General features: G+C 47.3%; 1 protein-coding gene across 4 annotated transcripts in view; it reads right to left on the reverse strand.

The window, feature by feature from the left end:
• LOC138949464 (tumor necrosis factor alpha-induced protein 8-like) overlaps positions 1 to 19376 on the reverse strand; it is an 84046-nt gene extending 64670 nt beyond the window's left edge. The window contains exon 1 of one of the 4 annotated variants that reach the window (XM_070321296.1): positions 19277 to 19376. The gene's annotated coding sequence lies outside the window, so the exon portion shown is untranslated. Of the gene's footprint in view, positions 1 to 18646; positions 19207 to 19271 lie in introns of those variants that run through there. The other 3 variants (XM_070321311.1, XM_070321319.1, XM_070321303.1) reach the window with 3 other exon arrangements.
• Positions 19377 to 20129: the final 753 nt, after the last annotated feature.

Consider the following 20129-nt stretch of genomic DNA (forward strand, 5'->3'; position numbering starts at 1 on the left):
ATGAGTGAACCTGTCCGTCACAGCAACTAACAGGAACATGACGGTCCCTTGCTGTCTTCACGCTATGAGTGAACCTGTCCGTCACAGCAACTAACAGGAACATGACGGTCCCTTGCTGTCTTCACGCTGTGAGTGAACCTGTCCGTCACAGCAACTAACAGGAACATGACGGTTCCTTGCTGTCTTCACGCTGTGAGTGAACCTGTCCGTCACAGCAACTAACAGGAACATGACGGTCCCTTGCTGTCTTCACGCTGTGAGTGAACCTGTCCGTCACAGCAACTAACAGGAACATGACGGTTCCTTGCTGTCTTCACGCTGTGAGTGAACCTGTCCGTCACAGCAACTAACAGGAACATGACGGTCCCTTGCTGTCTTCACGCTGTGAGTGAACCTGTCCGTCACAGCAACTAACAGGAACATGACGGTCCCTTGCTGTCTTCACGCTGTGAGTGAACCTGTCCGTCACAGCAACTAACAGGAACATGACGGTCCCTTGCTGTCTTCACGCTGTGAGTGAACCTGTCCGTCACAGCAACTAACAGGAACATGACGGTCCCTTGCTGTCTTCACGCTCTGAGTGAACCTGTCCGTCACAGCAACTAACAGGAACATGACGGTCCCTTGCTGTCTTCACGCTGTGAGTGAACCTGTCCGTCACAGCAACTAACAGGAACATGACGGTCCCTTGCTGTCTTCACGCTGTGAGTGAACCTGTCCGTCACAGCAACTAACAGGAACATGACGGTCCCTTGCTGTCTTCACGCTATGAGTGAACCTGTCCGTCACAGCAACTAACAGGAACATGACGGTCCCTTGCTGTCTTCACGCTATGAGTGAACCTGTCCGTCACAGCAACTAACAGGAACATGACGGTCCCTTGCTGTCTTCACGCTATGAGTGAACCTGTCCGTCACAGCAACTAACAGGAACATGACGGTCCCTTGCTGTCTTCACGCTATGAGTGAACCTGTCCGTCACAGCAACTAACAGGAACATGACGGTCCCTTGCTGTCTTCACGCTATGAGTGAACCTGTCCGTCACAGCAACTAACAGGAACATGACGGTCCCTTGCTGCCTTCACGCTATGAGTGAACCTGTCCGTCACAGCAACTAACAGGAACATGACGGTCCCTTGCTGTCTTCACGCTATGAGTGAACCTGTCCGTCACAGCAACAAACAGGAACATGACGGTCCCTTGCTGCCTTCACGCTATGAGTGAACCTGTCCGTCACAGCAACTAACAGGAACATGACGGTCCCTTGCTGTCTTCACGCTGTGAGTGAACCTGTCCGTCACAGCAACTAACAGGAACATGACGGTCCCTTGCTGTCTTCACGCTATGAGTGAACCTGTCCGTCACAGCAACTAACAGGAACATGACGGTCCCTTGCTGCCTTCACGCTATGAGTGAACCTGTCCGTCACAGCAACTAACAGGAACATGACGGTCCCTTGCTGTCTTCACGCTATGAGTGAACCTGTCCGTCACAGCAACTAACAGGAACATGACGGTCCCTTGCTGCCTTCACGCTATGAGTGAACCTGTCCGTCACAGCAACTAACAGGAACATGACGGTCCCTTGCTGTCTTCACGCTATGAGTGAACCTGTCCGTCACAGCAACTAACAGGAACATGACGGTCCCTTGCTGTCTTCACGCTATGAGTGAACCTGTCCGTCACAGCAACTAACAGCGGTCACTCAGGTAGTCAAGTCACACGCGGAATGAGCCTGTCACTGTCAGCTAACGGCACCTTTTGACAGGTAGGTCAGGAGGGGGAGACGGGGGAGGGGGGAGTTGTAGACGAGGAAGAAGGAAGAAAGTGTGAGGACAGTAAGCTTGAACTTAAACACAACACAACACAACACAACACAACAACACAACACAGCACAGCACAGCACAGCACAACACAGCACAGCACAGCACAACACAACACAACACAACACAGCACAGCACAGCACAACACAACACAACACAACACAACACAACACAGCGCAGCACAGCACAACACAACACAGCACAACACAACACAGCACAACACAGCACAACACAGCACAACACAACACAACACAACACAGCACAGCAGAACACAACACAACACAGCACAGCACAGCACAACACTGCACAACACTGCACAACACAGCACAACACAGCACAACACAGCACAACACAGCACAGCACAGCACAACACAGCACAGCACGGCACAACACAACACAACACAACACAGCACAGCACAACACAAGCGCATTCATCCTGCCAACATTGCGTGTCATATATTGTTCTCTTTCTAGATATTCATCTATCCATCTATCTATGTTGGCGTGCAGTGTGGCGTTACTTCACGGCGCACTTGATGAGCACGGCGATGTGAAAGATAATCACCCTTCTTAGACACAAGGACATGTTACGCTTGCAATGCATTTAACAACTACATGTAGTTTCCATCCCACCAACCCCCTCTCCCCACAATCAAACATTGCATGAATCCGCCACCCAGCTTCAAACTTGAGCGAGAGAGAGAGCGAGAGAGAGAGAGAGAGAGAGAGAGAGAGAGAGAGAGAGAGAGAGAGAGCGAGCGAGAGAGAGAGAGAGAGAGCGAGCGAGAGAGAGAGAGAGAAGAGAGACAGGACGAGAGAATGGCAGAGAGAGACAGAGAGAAAACAAAAGAAAAAAACTGGCAGGCAAAATGTCAAGAGGTGTTAGCCGTCTATATACGACGTGTTAGTAATCTCCATCAAAAAGAGTAAGCAGCATCTTTTTATTCGGCCTGCAATCTGTCAACAGTTCTTGCTGGTTCTGTCCTCTGCACAGGTAAACACACAGGTAAACACACAGGCAAACACACAGGTAAACACACAGGCAAAACAGGAGGGATCACATCTCGGCACACTAAAACCTCACACATTTTAACCAGAGGTGCAAAACTCGGAGCACGCACACGGCTCCCTAATGTCAACGCACAAACAAGTGTACAGTCATACCACTGTAGATCTTACCACAACAGAGAGAGGTAGAGAGAGAGACAGAGAGAGATAGAGACAGACAGAGAGAGAGAGAGAGAGAGAGAGAGAGAGAGAGAGAGAGAGAGAGAGAGAGAGAGAGTCCTTTGGCTCAAAGGGTGACCCTTAATGTTTATATATCTGATAAAGGCTGACTATCAAGTTTCTCTGACTAGACTTTTACAAAGAAAATATAGTGGGCTAAACTTGGCGTACACGAAGTTACTCTCACGTGACAAGACCGAATTTAAAGTCCTATCACAAAGTTCGATTGACAGCCTCTGCACATAGGGAACAATGTCCACTAACACGTCCGCTTTATATTATGATGATATAATCTATTGTTTGAAGCGAGCGTTCATTTGATGGGCAGACAATGGACCTGTTCTTCGCAACATTAAGCGGCATTCCGTGTTGTTACTTGCTCCTTTCAGATTATACCTAGCCCTGCATCATCACTTCGGCATTCCTGACCTCAATGAGATAAAAGGTCACATAAATATTACACGCTGACCGAGACCTAGCTACGACGTACATTATTAACAACTTCGCAAATATCTGATGTCATGTTTGTTGTATGTTGCTCAATCAAACGCCAATGCATATTAAGGTGCCCATTTGTACTAATGTGCACAATTTCAGCTAAAAGTAATTACTATCGTTTTAGTTATCCTCGTAATAAAAACCTTCCTTGTAAATTATGCAAAAGACATACGGAACTGCTTTCAAAATGTGCATCATGACTCGCTTAAGATATTCCGCAATACAAATGGCGGACATGAAAAGGTGTCTGTGAATCATCGTCTACAACTAATCTGTTCCCACAGTAGCAATTCAACAGGTAGTCACAGAAGCATGAGACCCGAAGGGAAGTAACTCATTTTACCTGAGTTCAGGATGCATTGGGTGGGGACAAGACGATGAGACCCCAACATTCTAGCTCCTACAGTGGAACCCCCCTTTTAACACCACCAACATTCTGAGAAAACAAGGTCTTAAAATGGAGGGAGTCTTACATGGGGGGAGGGGGTGGGGGTCTTAAAAATGGAGTTCCACTGTAACACCCCCCCCCCCCCCCCCCCCCCCCCCCGCACCAGCTGGTGCTCCGCCGTCAATCACTTGGCAGCCTTGGCGTGTCATTTTGACTGTCAATCATGCACGATGGATCAATCCAAAACGTGAAATAATGTGTCAATACGTCACTGGCGTGCACAACAAATGTGGTGTCAGTGCAGACTGCAGCAACGCCCCGCCACGTGCTGCATGACACACCACACACACTGCACGTCAGCTGCCCGCAGGTCAGGGAGTCCACACAGCTATACAGTGCAACACACCTAGTAACACCTCCAAACAGAGTCCACACAGCTATACAGTGCAACACACCTTGTAACACCTCCAAACATCTGAGAAAATCAGCTCTTAAAAAGAAGAGTCTTAAAATGGGGGGTAAACTTACAGAGGCTATCAACATGTAGCCAAGTGCACTTCGCTACCCTAAACACTCTAATCATCGCATAGCGAAACAGCCTTGTGTACAGTATGAAGCCCACTACAAACAGAAGGTCTTAGAAAACAGAGTCTTAAAAGGGAGGAAGTCTTACACTGGGGTGCCACTGTAGCCTGTTGAGGGGCCAGCCCTGGAGGTTTCTATTATTATTTCCACTGTAGCCTGTTGAGGGGCCAGCCCTGGAGGTTTCTATTATTATTTCCACTGTAGCCTGTTGAGGGGCCAGCCCTGGAGGTTTCTATTATTATTTCCACTGTAGCCTGTTGAGGGGCCAGCCCTGGAGGTTTCTATTATTATTTCCACTGTAGCCTGTAGAGGGGCCAGCCCTGGAGGTTTCTATTATTATTTCCACTGTAGCCTGTAGAGGGGCCAGCCCTGGAGGTTTCTATTGTTATTTCCACTGTAGCCTGTAGAGGGGCCAGCCCTGGAGGTTTCTATTGTTATTTCCACTGTAGCCTGTTGAGGGGCCAGCCCTGGAGGTTTCTATTGTTATTTCCACTGTAGCCTGTTGAGGGGCCAGCCCTGGAGGTTTCTATTGTTATTTCCACTGTAGCCTGTAGAGGGGCCAGCCCTGGAGGTTTCTATTATTATTTCCACTGTAGCCTGTAGAGGGGCCAGCCCTGGAGGTTTCTATTGTTATTTCCACTGTAGCCTGTTGAGGGGCCAGCCCTGGAGGTTTCTATTATTATTTCCACTGTAGCCTGTAGAGGGGCCAGCCCTGGAGGTTTCTATTGTTATTTCCACTGTAGCCTGTAGAGGGGCCAGCCCTGGAGGTTTCTATTGTTATTTCCACTGTAGCCTGTAGAGGGGCCAGCCCTGGAGGTTTCTATTATTATTTCCACTGTAGCCTGTAGAGGGGCCAGCCCTGGAGGTTTCTATTGTTATTTCCACTGTAGCCTGTTGAGGGGCCAGCCCTGGAGGTTTCTATTATTATTTCCACTGTAGCCTGTAGAGGGGCCAGCCCTGGAGGTTTCTATTATTATTTCCACTGTAGCCTGTAGAGGGGCCAGCCCTGGAGGTTTCTATTGTTATTTCCACTGTAGCCTGTAGAGGGGCCAGCCCTGGAGGTTTCTATTGTTATTTCCACTGTAGCCTGTTGAGGGGCCAGCCCTGGAGGTTTCTATTATTATTTCCACTGTAGCCTGTAGAGGGGCCAGCCCTGGAGGTTTCTATTGTTATTTCCACTGTAGCCTGTAGAGGGGCCAGCCCTGGAGGTTTCTATTGTTATTTCCACTGTAGCCTGTAGAGGGGCCAGCCCTGGAGGTTTCTATTGTTATTTCCACTGTAGCCTGTAGAGGGGCCAGCCCTGGAGGTTTCTATTGTTATTTCCACTGTAGCCTGTAGAGGGGCCAGCCCTGGAGGTTTCTATTATTATTTCCACTGTAGCCTGTTGAGGGGCCAGCCCTGGAGGTTTCTATTGTTATTTCCACTGTAGCCTGTAGAGGGGCCAGCCCTGGAGGTTTCTATTGTTATTTCCACTGTAGCCTGTAGAGGGGCCAGCCCTGGAGGTTTCTATTGTTATTTCCACTGTAGCCTGTAGAGGGGCCAGCCCTGGAGGTTTCTATTGTTATTTCCACTGTAGCCTGTAGAGGGGCCAGCCCTGGAGGTTTCTATTATTATTTCCACTGTAGCCTGTAGAGGGGCCAGCCCTGGAGGTTTCTATTGTTATTTCCACTGTAGCCTGTAGAGGGGCCAGCCCTGGAGGTTTCTATTGTTATTTCCACTGTAGCCTGTAGAGGGGCCAGCCCTGGAGGTTTCTATTGTTATTTCCACTGTAGCCTGTAGAGGGGCCAGCCCTGGAGGTTTCTATTGTTATTTCCACTGTAGCCTGTAGAGGGGCCAGCCCTGGAGGTTTCTATTATTATTTCCACTGTAGCCTGTAGAGGGGCCAGCCCTGGAGGTTTCTATTATTATTTCCACTGTAGCCTGTAGAGGGGCCAGCCCTGGAGGTTTCTATTGTTATTTCCACTGTAGCCTGTAGAGGGGCCAGCCCTGGAGGTTTCTATTGTTATTTCCACTGTAGCCTGTAGAGGGGCCAGCCCTGGAGGTTTCTATTGTTATTTCCACTGTAGCCTGTAGAGGGGCCAGCCCTGGAGGTTTCTATTGTTATTTCCACTGTAGCCTGTAGAGGGGCCAGCCCTGGAGGTTTCTATTGTTATTTCCACTGTAGCCTGTAGAGGGGCCAGCCCTGGAGGTTTCTATTGTTATTTCCACTGTAGCCTGTAGAGGGGCCAGCCCTGGAGGTTTCTATTGTTATTTCCACTGTAGCCTGTAGAGGGGCCAGCCCTGGAGGTTTCTATTGTTATTTCCACTGTAGCCTGTAGAGGGGCCAGCCCTGGAGGTTTCTATTATTATTTCCACTGTAGCCTGTAGAGGGGCCAGCCCTGGAGGTTTCTATTATTATTTCCACTGTAGCCTGTTGAGGGGCCAGCCCTGGAGGTTTCTATTATTATTTCCACTGTAGCCTGTTGAGGGGCCAGCCCTGGAGGTTTCTATTATTATTTCCACTGTAGCCTGTAGAGGGGCCAGCCCTGGAGGTTTCTATTATTATTTCCACTGTAGCCTGTAGAGGGGCCAGCCCTGGAGGTTTCTATTGTTATTTCCACTGTAGCCTGTAGAGGGGCCAGCCCTGGAGGTTTCTATTATTATTTCCACTGTAGCCTGTAGAGGGGCCAGCCCTGGAGGTTTCTATTATTATTTCCACTGTAGCCTGTAGAGGGGCCAGCCCTGGAGGTTTCTATTGTTATTTCCACTGTAGCCTGTAGAGGGGCCAGCCCTGGAGGTTTCTATTATTATTTCCACTGTAGCCTGTAGAGGGGCCAGCCCTGGAGGTTTCTATTATTATTTCCACTGTAGCCTGTAGAGGGGCCAGCCCTGGAGGTTTCTATTGTTATTTCCACTGTAGCCTGTAGAGGGGCCAGCCCTGGAGGTTTCTATTATTATTTCCACTGTAGCCTGTAGAGGGGCCAGCCCTGGAGGTTTCTATTGTTATTTCCACTGTAGCCTGTAGAGGGGCCAGCCCTGGAGGTTTCTATTATTATTTCCACTGTAGCCTGTAGAGGGGCCAGCCCTGGAGGTTTCTATTATTATTTCCACTGTAGCCTGTAGAGGGGCCAGCCCTGGAGGTTTCTATTGTTATTTCCACTGTAGCCTGTAGAGGGGCCAGCCCTGGAGGTTTCTATTGTTATTTCCACTGTAGCCTGTAGAGGGGCCAGCCCTGGAGGTTTCTATTGTTATTTCCACTGTAGCCTGTAGAGGGGCCAGCCCTGGAGGTTTCTATTGTTATTTCCACTGTAGCCTGTAGAGGGGCCAGCCCTGGAGGTTTCTATTGTTATTTCCACTGTAGCCTGTAGAGGGGCCAGCCCTGGAGGTTTCTATTGTTATTTCCACTGTAGCCTGTAGAGGGGCCAGCCCTGGAGGTTTCTATTGTTATTTCCACTGTAGCCTGTAGAGGGGCCAGCCCTGGAGGTTTCTATTGTTATTTCCACTGTAGCCTGTAGAGGGGCCAGCCCTGGAGGTTTCTATTATTATTTCCACTGTAGCCTGTAGAGGGGCCAGCCCTGGAGGTTTCTATTATTATTTCCACTGTAGCCTGTAGAGGGGCCAGCCCTGGAGGTTTCTATTATTATTTCCACTGTAGCCTGTTGAGGGGCCAGCCCTGGAGGTTTCTATTATTATTTCCACTGTAGCCTGTAGAGGGGCCAGCCCTGGAGGTTTCTATTATTATTTCCACTGTAGCCTGTAGAGGGGCCAGCCCTGGAGGTTTCTATTGTTATTTCCACTGTAGCCTGTAGAGGGGCCAGCCCTGGAGGTTTCTATTATTATTTCCACTGTAGCCTGTAGAGGGGCCAGCCCTGGAGGTTTCTATTATTATTTCCACTGTAGCCTGTAGAGGGGCCAGCCCTGGAGGTTTCTATTGTTATTTCCACTGTAGCCTGTAGAGGGGCCAGCCCTGGAGGTTTCTATTATTATTTCCACTGTAGCCTGTAGAGGGGCCAGCCCTGGAGGTTTCTATTATTATTTCCACTGTAGCCTGTAGAGGGGCCAGCCCTGGAGGTTTCTATTGTTATTTCCACTGTAGCCTGTAGAGGGGCCAGCCCTGGAGGTTTCTATTATTATTTCCACTGTAGCCTGTAGAGGGGCCAGCCCTGGAGGTTTCTATTGTTATTTCCACTGTAGCCTGTAGAGGGGCCAGCCCTGGAGGTTTCTATTATTATTTCCACTGTAGCCTGTAGAGGGGCCAGCCCTGGAGGTTTCTATTATTATTTCCACTGTAGCCTGTAGAGGGGCCAGCCCTGGAGGTTTCTATTGTTATTTCCACTGTAGCCTGTAGAGGGGCCAGCCCTGGAGGTTTCTATTGTTATTTCCACTGTAGCCTGTAGAGGGGCCAGCCCTGGAGGTTTCTATTGTTATTTCCACTGTAGCCTGTAGAGGGGCCAGCCCTGGAGGTTTCTATTGTTATTTCCACTGTAGCCTGTAGAGGGGCCAGCCCTGGAGGTTTCTATTGTTATTTCCACTGTAGCCTGTAGAGGGGCCAGCCCTGGAGGTTTCTATTGTTATTTCCACTGTAGCCTGTAGAGGGGCCAGCCCTGGAGGTTTCTATTGTTATTTCCACTGTAGCCTGTAGAGGGGCCAGCCCTGGAGGTTTCTATTATTATTTCCACTGTAGCCTGTAGAGGGGCCAGCCCTGGAGGTTTCTATTGTTATTTCCACTGTAGCCTGTAGAGGGGCCAGCCCTGGAGGTTTCTATTGTTATTTCCACTGTAGCCTGTAGAGGGGCCAGCCCTGGAGGTTTCTATTGTTATTTCCACTGTAGCCTGTAGAGGGGCCAGCCCTGGAGGTTTCTATTATTATTTCCACTGTAGCCTGTAGAGGGGCCAGCCCTGGAGGTTTCTATTATTATTTCCACTGTAGCCTGTAGAGGGGCCAGCCCTGGAGGTTTCTATTGTTATTTCCACTGTAGCCTGTAGAGGGGCCAGCCCTGGAGGTTTCTATTGTTATTTCCACTGTAGCCTGTAGAGGGGCCAGCCCTGGAGGTTTCTATTGTTATTTCCACTGTAGCCTGTAGAGGGGCCAGCCCTGGAGGTTTCTATTGTTATTTCCACTGTAGCCTGTAGAGGGGCCAGCCCTGGAGGTTTCTATTGTTATTTCCACTGTAGCCTGTAGAGGGGCCAGCCCTGGAGGTTTCTATTGTTATTTCCACTGTAGCCTGTAGAGGGGCCAGCCCTGGAGGTTTCTATTGTTATTTCCACTGTAGCCTGTAGAGGGGCCAGCCCTGGAGGTTTCTATTATTATTTCCACTGTAGCCTGTAGAGGGGCCAGCCCTGGAGGTTTCTATTGTTATTTCCACTGTAGCCTGTAGAGGGGCCAGCCCTGGAGGTTTCTATTGTTATTTCCACTGTAGCCTGTAGAGGGGCCAGCCCTGGAGGTTTCTATTGTTATTTCCACTGTAGCCTGTAGAGGGGCCAGCCCTGGAGGTTTCTATTATTATTTCCACTGTAGCCTGTAGAGGGGCCAGCCCTGGAGGTTTCTATTATTATTTCCACTGTAGCCTGTAGAGGGGCCAGCCCTGGAGGTTTCTATTGTTATTTCCACTGTAGCCTGTAGAGGGGCCAGCCCTGGAGGTTTCTATTGTTATTTCCACTGTAGCCTGTAGAGGGGCCAGCCCTGGAGGTTTCTATTGTTATTTCCACTGTAGCCTGTAGAGGGGCCAGCCCTGGAGGTTTCTATTGTTATTTCCACTGTAGCCTGTAGAGGGGCCAGCCCTGGAGGTTTCTATTGTTATTTCCACTGTAGCCTGTAGAGGGGCCAGCCCTGGAGGTTTCTATTATTATTTCCACTGTAGACTGTTGAGGGGCCAGCCCTGGAGGTTTCTATTGTTATTTCCACTGTAGCCTGTTGAGGGGCCAGCCCTGGAGGTTTCTATTGTTATTTCCACTGTAGCCTGTTGAGGGGCCAGCCCTGGAGGTTTCTATTGTTATTTCCACTGTAGCCTGTTGAGGGGCCAGCCCTGGAGGTTTCTATTGTTATTTCCACTGTAGCCTGTTGAGGGGCCAGCCCTGGAGGTTTCTATACTGTTCAAAAAAAGAAACGCATAGCTTGTAATATTTGGTTAATTTAGTTATTTGGCTACAAGGATATCCACCAAACTGCAGAAAATGTTTATCTGGTCGTCGAACTTTTGTCCATTGCCACAAGTGAGCTCTGCACGTGACGCATGCGTTATCAGTGGCTACAATGTCAAAATTGCTCATTTGGCATGACCACTCGTCATGCTTCAGTGTAATCTCGTGAAACTCGGGGAATATTGAGCTCTCACCATGTCTTCCAAAACCCATAAAAGCGGATTGTTCGCCACAAAGAAATCAGACGACAATTCAGCGACGAAAGATGGCCCGATTGAGCAGAGAAGACCGCCAAATTGCATTGGGTCGTTTACAAGCAAGCCAAAGTCAAAGTGCAATCGCCAGGCACTTCCACGTGTCCCAGAGCACCATCAGTAGACTGTGGGTCAGGTTTCAAGCCACTGGTTCCGTTGCTGACTTGCCACGAGCGGGAAGACCAAGGGCGACAACTGCTGCTCACGACCGCTTCATACGGCTCCGCCACCTCCGGAATCGTTTCCTGTCGGCCTCATCTTCTGTCCAGGCTCTCCCCGGGCCACACCGATTATCGGACCAGACCGTGCGGAACCGCCTGCATGAAGCTGGTTTGAGAGCTCGCAGACCTCACAGAGGAGCTGTCCTCACCCGCCGCCATCGCCAGAACCGAGTGCAGTGGGGCAACCAGCACCTTCGCTGGACCGTCCGGAATCACTGGAGACACGTGTGGTTCAGCGACGAGTTCTACTTCCTGCTCCAGCGACATGATGGTCGGAGGAGGGTCTACCGGAGAGTAAACGAACGTTACGCGCCCAACTGTGTGGATGAGGCACCCGTTCATGGTGGTGGAGGCGTCATGGTGTGGGGGGCGATCGATACCGCTGGAAGGAGCACCCTGGTGCACGTCCAAGGGCGCATAACTGCCCAGCGATACGTGGAGGAAATTCTGCGCCCACACGCCCTTCCTCTTCTGGCTGACCAGGATGCCATATTCCAGCAGGACAACGCTCGCCCGCACACAGCACGACTCACCACCCAGTTCCTCACCGACCACCATGTCCAGGTGCTTCCCTGGCCATCCATGTCGCCAGACATGAACCCGATAGAACACCTCTGGGAATTGGACAGACGTGTGCGCAGGCGAGAAGAAGCGCCGGCAAATCACCGCGATCTATTGCAGGCACTTCAAGAGGAGTGGGACACCATCCCACAGCATGATATCCGGCATCTGATCCAGTCCATGCCCAGAAGGTGCCGGGCAGTTGTTGCTGCTCAAGGCAGTCACACCCCCTACTGACTTGACAGCCTCGGCACCCAATCGTATTGATTGACTGATTGATTTGAAGATGCAAATGAACTGTGTGTGCATTCAACTGTGTCCATACCAAATTTCAAACAAACAATCTAAATATTGGATTTTCTGTTAATTTTTTCGAAAAATAAAACAAATTTGGCAAGTAGCAACTATGCGTTTCTTTTTTTGAACAGTATATTATTATTTCCACTGTAGCCTGTAGAGGGGCCAGCCCTGGAAGTTTCTATTATTATTTCCACTGTAGCCTGTTGAGGGGCCAGCCCTGGAGGTTTCTATTATTATTTCCACTGTAGCCTGTAGAGGGGCCAGTCCTGGAGGTTTCTATTATTATTTCCACTGTAGCCTGTTGAGGGGCCAGCCCTGGAGGTTTCTATTATTATTTCCACTGTAGCCTGTAGAGGGGCCAGCCCTGGAGGTTTCTATTATTATTTCCACTGTAGCCTGTAGAGGGGCCAGCCCTGGAGGTTTCTATTATTATTTCCACTGTAGCCTGTAGAGGGGCCAGCCCTGGAGGTTTCTATTATTATTTCCACTGTAGCCTGTAGAGGGGCCAGTCCTGGAGGTTTCTATTATTATTTCCACTGTAGCCTGTAGAGGGACCAGCCCTGGAGGTTTCTATTATTATTTCCACTGTAGCCTGTAGAGGGGCCAGTCCTGGAGGTTTCTATTATTATTTCCACTGTAGCCTGTAGAGGGGCCAGCCCTGGAGGTTTCTATTATTATTTCCACTGTAGCCTGTTGAGGGGCCAGCCCTGGAGGTTTCTATTATTATTTCCACCGTAGCCTGTAGAGGGGCCAGCCCTGGAGGTTTCTATTATTATTTCCACTGTAGCCTGTAGAGGGGCCAGTCCTGGAGGTTTCTATTGTTATTTCCACTGTAGCCTGTTGAGGGGCCAGCCCTGGAGGTTTCTATTATTATTTCCACTGTAGCCTGTTGAGGGGCCAGCCCTGGAGGTTTCTATTATTATTTCCACTGTAGCCTGTAGAGGGGCCAGTCCTGGAGGTTTCTATTATTATTTCCACTGTAGCCTGTAGAGGGGCCAGCCCTGGAGGTTTCTATTATTATTTCCACTATAGCCTGTTGAGGGGCCAGCCCTGGGGGTTTCTATTATTATTTCCACTGTAGCCTGTAGAGGGGCCAGCCCTGGAGGTTTCTATTATTATTTCCACTGTAGCCTGTTGAGGGGCCAACCCTGGAGGTTTCTATTATTATTTCCACTGTAGCCTGTTGAGGGGCCAGCCCTGGGGGTTTCTATTATTATTTCCACTGTAGCCTGTTGAGGGGCCAGCCCTGGAGGTTTCTATTATTATTTCCACTGTAGCCTGTTGAGGGGCCAGCCCTGGAGGTTTCTATTATTATTTCCACAAAAAAAACAAAGCAACTCTTTTATGGTGTTCAAGAAGAAAAGTTGTTGAGGATGATTTGTACTATCTTGTGTTAAAAGAGGTAAGTGCTATGTACTATCTTGTGTTAAAAGAGGTAAGTGCTACTCTTAGAAGTTTGGTTTCATTGCATTCTTCAGTCGAGTCAGGTCTGTTCTGTCCTGTGAGCCTGACAGTTTTAAGAACCACAACAATTCAAACGAATATATATATATATATCAAAATGAGACTTCTTTTGGGGTATAGATTTGATGATCTTTCCTCTTTGCATGTGAAAATGTAAATGTATATGTACACGGCTCATAAAGCAAAAGCCGCTAACAACAAGTACTGTTACAGAAGATGTTAGATGATTGTACTCATTGTCATGAGCAACTTTAATTTGTACTTTAAGCATTATATAAAAGTTGCTTTGAATTTGTTTAATTAATGATAAAACGCCCACCACTTGCCCCTCAGCCAGACTATAACGAATTGGTTGCATGCAGTGCACCACTAACTGAGATCACCTGGTGCCACATAATCAATGTCGGGGCTCACATTATAAAGCAATCTGCGCGCTACATTACTAACATTCCTAAATTTATTGCCAAAGGTATATGAACAGCAACGCGCTAAAAAAAAAATCATAAAAAAACATAGGATTTGATGGTCCACTTTATTGCATCCATTATGCATTGCTATGCATACTGATAAACATTGTATCGATTAGTTCACTGACACCTCTGTCCCCTGCAGCATCTCACCCCCTCCCTCTGTCAAATGGGCCTATACATGTTTGCAAACATGTACATATCCCAGGCTACAGCTTTTTTTCTTTTCAATTAGCTTTGACGTTACTATGAACTCTGCCTTTCTTGAACAATAGGACATTTTTCCACAATGTTCATACAGACATGCACATTCATGTTCTACAACAATACAGCCAATGCTTTTGTCGGACATTATACAGCTTAATTACAGTCCTGTTGTACAATCATACAGTCACACATTCATGTCAGACATACAGCCCAGGTTTGTGTCTACCATTAGGCCCCCCCAAAAAATAGTCTGTTTACGGTAACATAGGCAAAAAAATAGGGTCGGTAGGTCGGGATTTTTTTTCTTTTCAAAAAATCATATTTTTAAGTTATTTTGCCAAAAAACAGACTTTTTTTTTCCAAATGCCAAAAAAAAGTCTAGGGTTGCGCGAAAAATTAGGGTCGGTCGGGATACCGTAAACAGACTTTTGTTGTTGGGCCTTATACAGCATTACAATCCTGTTAGTGTTAGACAATCATACAGTCCCACAGTCATGTCAGACAATCATACAGTCCCACAGTCATGTTAGACAATCATACAGTCCCACAGTCATGTCAGACAATCATACAGTCCCACAGTCATGTTAGACAATCATACAGTCCCACAGTCATGTTAGACAATCATACAGTCCCACAGTCCTGTTAGACAATCATACAGTCCCACAGTCCTGTTAGACAATCATACAGTCCCACAGTCATGTTAGACAATCATACAGTCCCACAGTCATGTTAGACAATCATACAGTCCCACAGTCATGTTAGACAACCATACAGTCCCACAGTCATGTCAGACAATCATACAGTCCCACAGTCCTGTTAGACACTCATACAGTCCCACAGTCATGTCAGACAATCATACAGTCCCACAGTCATGTCAGACAATCATACAGTCCCACAGTCATGTTAGACAATCATACAGTCCCACAGTCATGTCAGACAATCATACAGTCCCACAGTCATGTCAGACAATCATACAGTCCCACAGTCATGTTAGACAATCATACAGTCCCACAGTCATGTTAGACAATCATACAGTCCCACAGTCATGTCAGACAATCATACAGTCCCACAGTCATGTCAGACAATCATACAGTCCCACAGTCATGTTAGACAATCATACAGTCCCACAGTCCTGTTAGACAATCATACAGTCCCACAGTCCTGTTAGACAATCATACAGTCCCACAGTTATGTCAGACAATCATACAGTCCCACAGTCATGTTAGACAATCATACAGTCCCACAGTCATGTTAGACAATCATACAGTCCCACAGTCATGTTAGACAATCATACAGTCCCACAGTCATGTTAGACAATCATACAGTCCCACAGTCATGCCACACAATCATACAGTCCCAGTCATACCCGTGTGACTTGGAATAATAGGCCGTGAAAGTATATACTCGCCTAACACGCTTGAGATTTACTGGCCGATGTGAATGCGTGATATATTGTGTAAAAAATTCCATCTCACACGGCATATTGTAAACGCCATGAGCCTCCCTCTGGGAGGGTATGTGCGTAGAAATATTCACTAATAAATAAATAAATAATACAGTCCCACAGTCATGTTAGACAATCATACAGTCCCACAGTCCTGTTAGACAATCATACAGTCCCACAGTCATGTCAGACAATCATACAGTCCCACAGTCATGTTAGACAATCATACAGTCCCAGTCATGTTAGACAATCATACAGTCCCAGTCATGCCACACAACTGTGCAGTCTTGTTTTCATGTCAAAGCGGATTCTAATATAGAAATAACATGTGCTAACAGCCAGGGCAGAAGTAAAGACGAATCAACTGTTGAAAGCAAACAAAAGCTAACAAGCCATTAAGCGCTGCTTGCCATATCCCCTTGAGGAGAGGGAAGTGCATGCGCTTGATCATCAAGCAAAAACAGACACTGCGTTTTAACTTGAACAAGGAAGTGGAGAGAACAGTTGTAGAAATGATTGATAGACTTTGCCAACAGGACATCACACACAGCAAGGTTGCTCTCAGCATCCTGCTTTGCTGCTCTTTTTTTTGCATTTCTTCTTCATCTTCTTTGTTCATGGGCTGAAACTCCCACGTTCACTCATGTTTTTGCACGAGTGGGTTTTTACTTGTATGACTGTTTTGACCCCGCCATTCAGGCGTTTTGACCCCGCCATTCAGGCGTTTTGACCCCGCCATTCAGGCGTTTTGACCCCGCCATTCAGGCGTTTTGACCCCGCCATTCAGGCGTTTTGACCCCGCCATTCAGGCGTTTTGACCCCGCCATTCAGGCGTTTTGACCCCGCCATTCAGGCGTTTTGACCCCGCCATTCAGGCGTTTTGACCCCGCCATTCAGGCGTTTTGACCCCGCCATTCAGGCAGCCATACGCCGCTTTCGTAGGATGCATGCTCGCTATTTTTGGTGTTTCTATAACCCATCCAACTCTGACATGGATTACAGGATCCTATCAGTGCGTACTTGGTTTTGTGCTTGCGTGTACACACCAAGGGGGAGGTTTTGTGCTTGCGTGTACACACCAAGGGGGATAAGGCATTTCAAAGGACTTGATTGACCATGATCATGTCTGTCCATGTTGGGGTTAATCACTATTTTAGTTGTTAAGCTGTCCATGTTGGGGTTAATCACTATTTTAGTTGTTAAGCTGTCCATGTTGGGGTTAATCACTATTTTAGTTGTTAAGCTGTCTACTTCTGCATCAGCTTTTTACTTGAGATGTTTCCACAACAATAACGAGAATACGCAGATACAGACATAAATGTGTACACACATGTTTATATGCACGCACTCACAAACGCACATATATATACAACTAGACAAACACACACACACACACACAAACGCTGTGTAACTATTACAAGCACACTCAGCTTACACACACTCTTCTTGCACGAACACACACATACAGCTTCCACCAACAATGTATAAATAGCTTATTTCCTTCCTTCTTCACAATCTCGTGAGGAAAGGGAAACCTGTCTTCCGCTGTCCTACAACTATGTACAGTACTTCACATACATATATATGAATACATGTACAATTATATTGTAATTGTATGGATATATATATATGTAACCGAGTGCCGAAATACCACAATCACCTTTGGAGGTGAAGTCCAATCAAACAGGATTGAGAATTTTAGAGCTTATTTCTAAGCCCTATAAAAACTGTTGTGCATTCGCAAAGGAATCCATGAACATACAGAGAGACAAAAGCCGCCAGACCCCATCACAAACAGAACTCTACAATCCACAGGTGTTGTCTTGCGAGCTATAAATAGCTCACAACTTCTAAGGCGAACAACTCTGCAGAGTCTGCTGTGAAGGGCGACGGTAGTCTCCCTGTCACATATATTACATCTTGCGTTCAATCATCATATACTTGAGATAAAAACAGAACAGATAACGGTACTGTAAGAACTGTCAATTAAAAAGACACTTGGCCTGTCTCTGTACCACTTGGCCTGTCTCTGTACCACTTGGCCTGTCTCTGTACCACTTGGCCTGTCAGTCTCTGTACCACTTGGCCTGTCAGTCTCTGTACCACTTGGCCTGTCAGTCTCTGTACCACTTGGCCTGTCAGTCTCTGTACCACTTGGCCTGTCTCTGTACCACTTGGCCTGTCAGTCTCTGTACCACTTGGCCTGTCAGTCTCTGTACCACTTGGCCTGTCAGTCTCTGTACCACTTGGCCTGTCTCTGTACCACTTTCATTTGAATCAAGCCGCAGACTGTATCAACTTAAAACAAGATATTATGGAAAGTTTAACAAGGTCTGCAATTTGTGGAGAGAATTTGTAATCGTAGCCACAAGATCAGAAATGGATTTCAGAAAAGAGACGGCCTTCCACAACTGACTGTCGTGTAAAACTGAAACGTAAATTTATGCAAGACCGACTCTTTACAGAAAGAACCACTTTCACTTCATGCGCCATTTTAACCACTTTCACTTCATGCGCCATTTTAACCACTTTCACTTCATGCGCCATTTTAACCACTTTCACTTCATGCGCCATTTTAACCACTTTCACTTCATGCGCCATTTTAACCACTTTCACTTCATGCGCCATTTTAACCACTTTCACTTCATGCGCCATTTTAACCACTTTCACTTCATGCGCCATTTTAACCACTTTCACTTCATGCGCCATTTTTAACAATAAACTTATAACGCACATGTATACCAGCCATTATAAACAGGGCTTTTGAGAAAGACTATGTATTGAGGTGTCGCAGTTCAGCCAGTTGTGAGGGTTTCAGACTTTCACTTACAACAAATAAACACTGGAAAAAACATGAATGTTCAGGCTTTGAAGTGAAAGGCAGAAGACAAGAAAAATTACCGTGAAGACTTACAAAGTCAAAGCCGGGATGGAATGTCCAATACAGCATGCTACATGTAACTGGAAGTGATAGGAACAAAATAGTGTGCATGTTGAGATCTGTCATGGGGGGGGGGGAGGGGGGCTAGCGGGTGTGGTTTAATCCCATCACACAATGCTTATCCTTTACTCACTCACCCCACACTTACCCACCCGCCACTAATCAGGCGTGTCAAGAAAACATCGCACCAACAATCCCTCAAGCCGGCCTCCGTCGAGTGGTACAACAAAACATGTACACCACTTGTACGGTCTCCATCCACACTCCAGTAAGGCACTCAACTAACCCTCGGGCTCCAGGCTGCTTCACTGCGGTTTGTCGCACCGGAAACTTCGCGTGAACAGTCAGTAAAGTGCTGTCACAGTTGTTATAATTATCGTCTGCTTCAGCCAACGATTTCAAACTTTTTTGATTAAAATGTGGCGACCAGTAGCGGAATGAGGAGTCAAACTATACCAACACTTGGTCCAGAAATAGACGTGACAAGCGACCACCACCGCAAGCGTTGACATGAGAGCTCGCAGTTAGGTCGCCTGTCGCGGAAAGGAAAACATTTGGGCAAGGTTCACAGCAGATCAGCAAACAGAGAAAACTCGGTGTAAAATCACAACACAGAAACTGTCGAGCCCTCAGTGGGGCCTCGATCAACTTTCAAAACACCGACACCCCCTGTGCGACAGACGACTGTCTCCGTCCTCTCACACGTGACACGCCCCGATTAACGGTTGCAGCGAGATAAGTGACTGATCTGTTTAAAAAAAACCATAACGGACCTTACCTTCCTGTTGAAATCCTCGTGTGTGTATCGCACGCCACTCGCTGACTCGCGATCGTCTGCTTACTGCGGACATTGAAGCGGCACGTCCGGTGTGCCACTCGGCCAAAGTTTCGAAGTCAGTGGCAAAATGACGTCACGTTAGACGAGTCCATTCTATAGTTGAAGGGGTGATGCGCGTGTCTCTCTCTCTCTCTCTCTCTCTCTCTCTCTCTCTGTCGAAGCTTATTTTGATCGGTTGTTTTTTCTCACTAGGGTTCTGAAGTTATCAGCAATGCTTAATTCAATAATTGTGTATTTGAAGTTCGTGAGGCTGTGTCAACTGAGTTGGTCTTTTCAGTTCAGCCTCTCCGCAATTATGTGCTCCGTCCGGCACAGTTAATGCTTGATGCTTATTTTGATCTGTTGTTTTTCTCACCAGGTTTCTGAAGTTATCAACACTGCCTAATTGTGTATTTGCACTTTGTGCGGTGTCCAGTTTGTCTTTGTCAGCCTCTCTGTTTTGTCCCGGTGTCACGATTTCATCTTTCGCCTGTGTATATATTTCCCCTCGACTCAAGACTGAAATGTTGTTTCCTGGTAAAATTAAGAAGTGAAATTATTTATGGACGAAAAGCATGTCAGTTTCTTGCATGTGAAGAAAATTGGTGGTAAAATTTAATAGATTTCACCACAAAAATCGATTTCTTTGAAAACGTGTACTGAGTGGTTACGTCCCTTGAGTAAGAAGGAAAACATTTTAGGATGAATCAAATTTCTAAGTTAAATAAAACAAATTGGTTGGACAAATTTGGCCCCATGAATGTAAGGTACACAAGGTCGCTCATTATGGGGGCGAGGACGCCCCCATTCTATA

The sequence above is a fragment of the Littorina saxatilis genome, linkage group LG1, assembly GCF_037325665.1.
Source record: "Littorina saxatilis isolate snail1 linkage group LG1, US_GU_Lsax_2.0, whole genome shotgun sequence".
NCBI lineage: Eukaryota > Metazoa > Mollusca > Gastropoda > Littorinimorpha > Littorinidae > Littorina > Littorina saxatilis.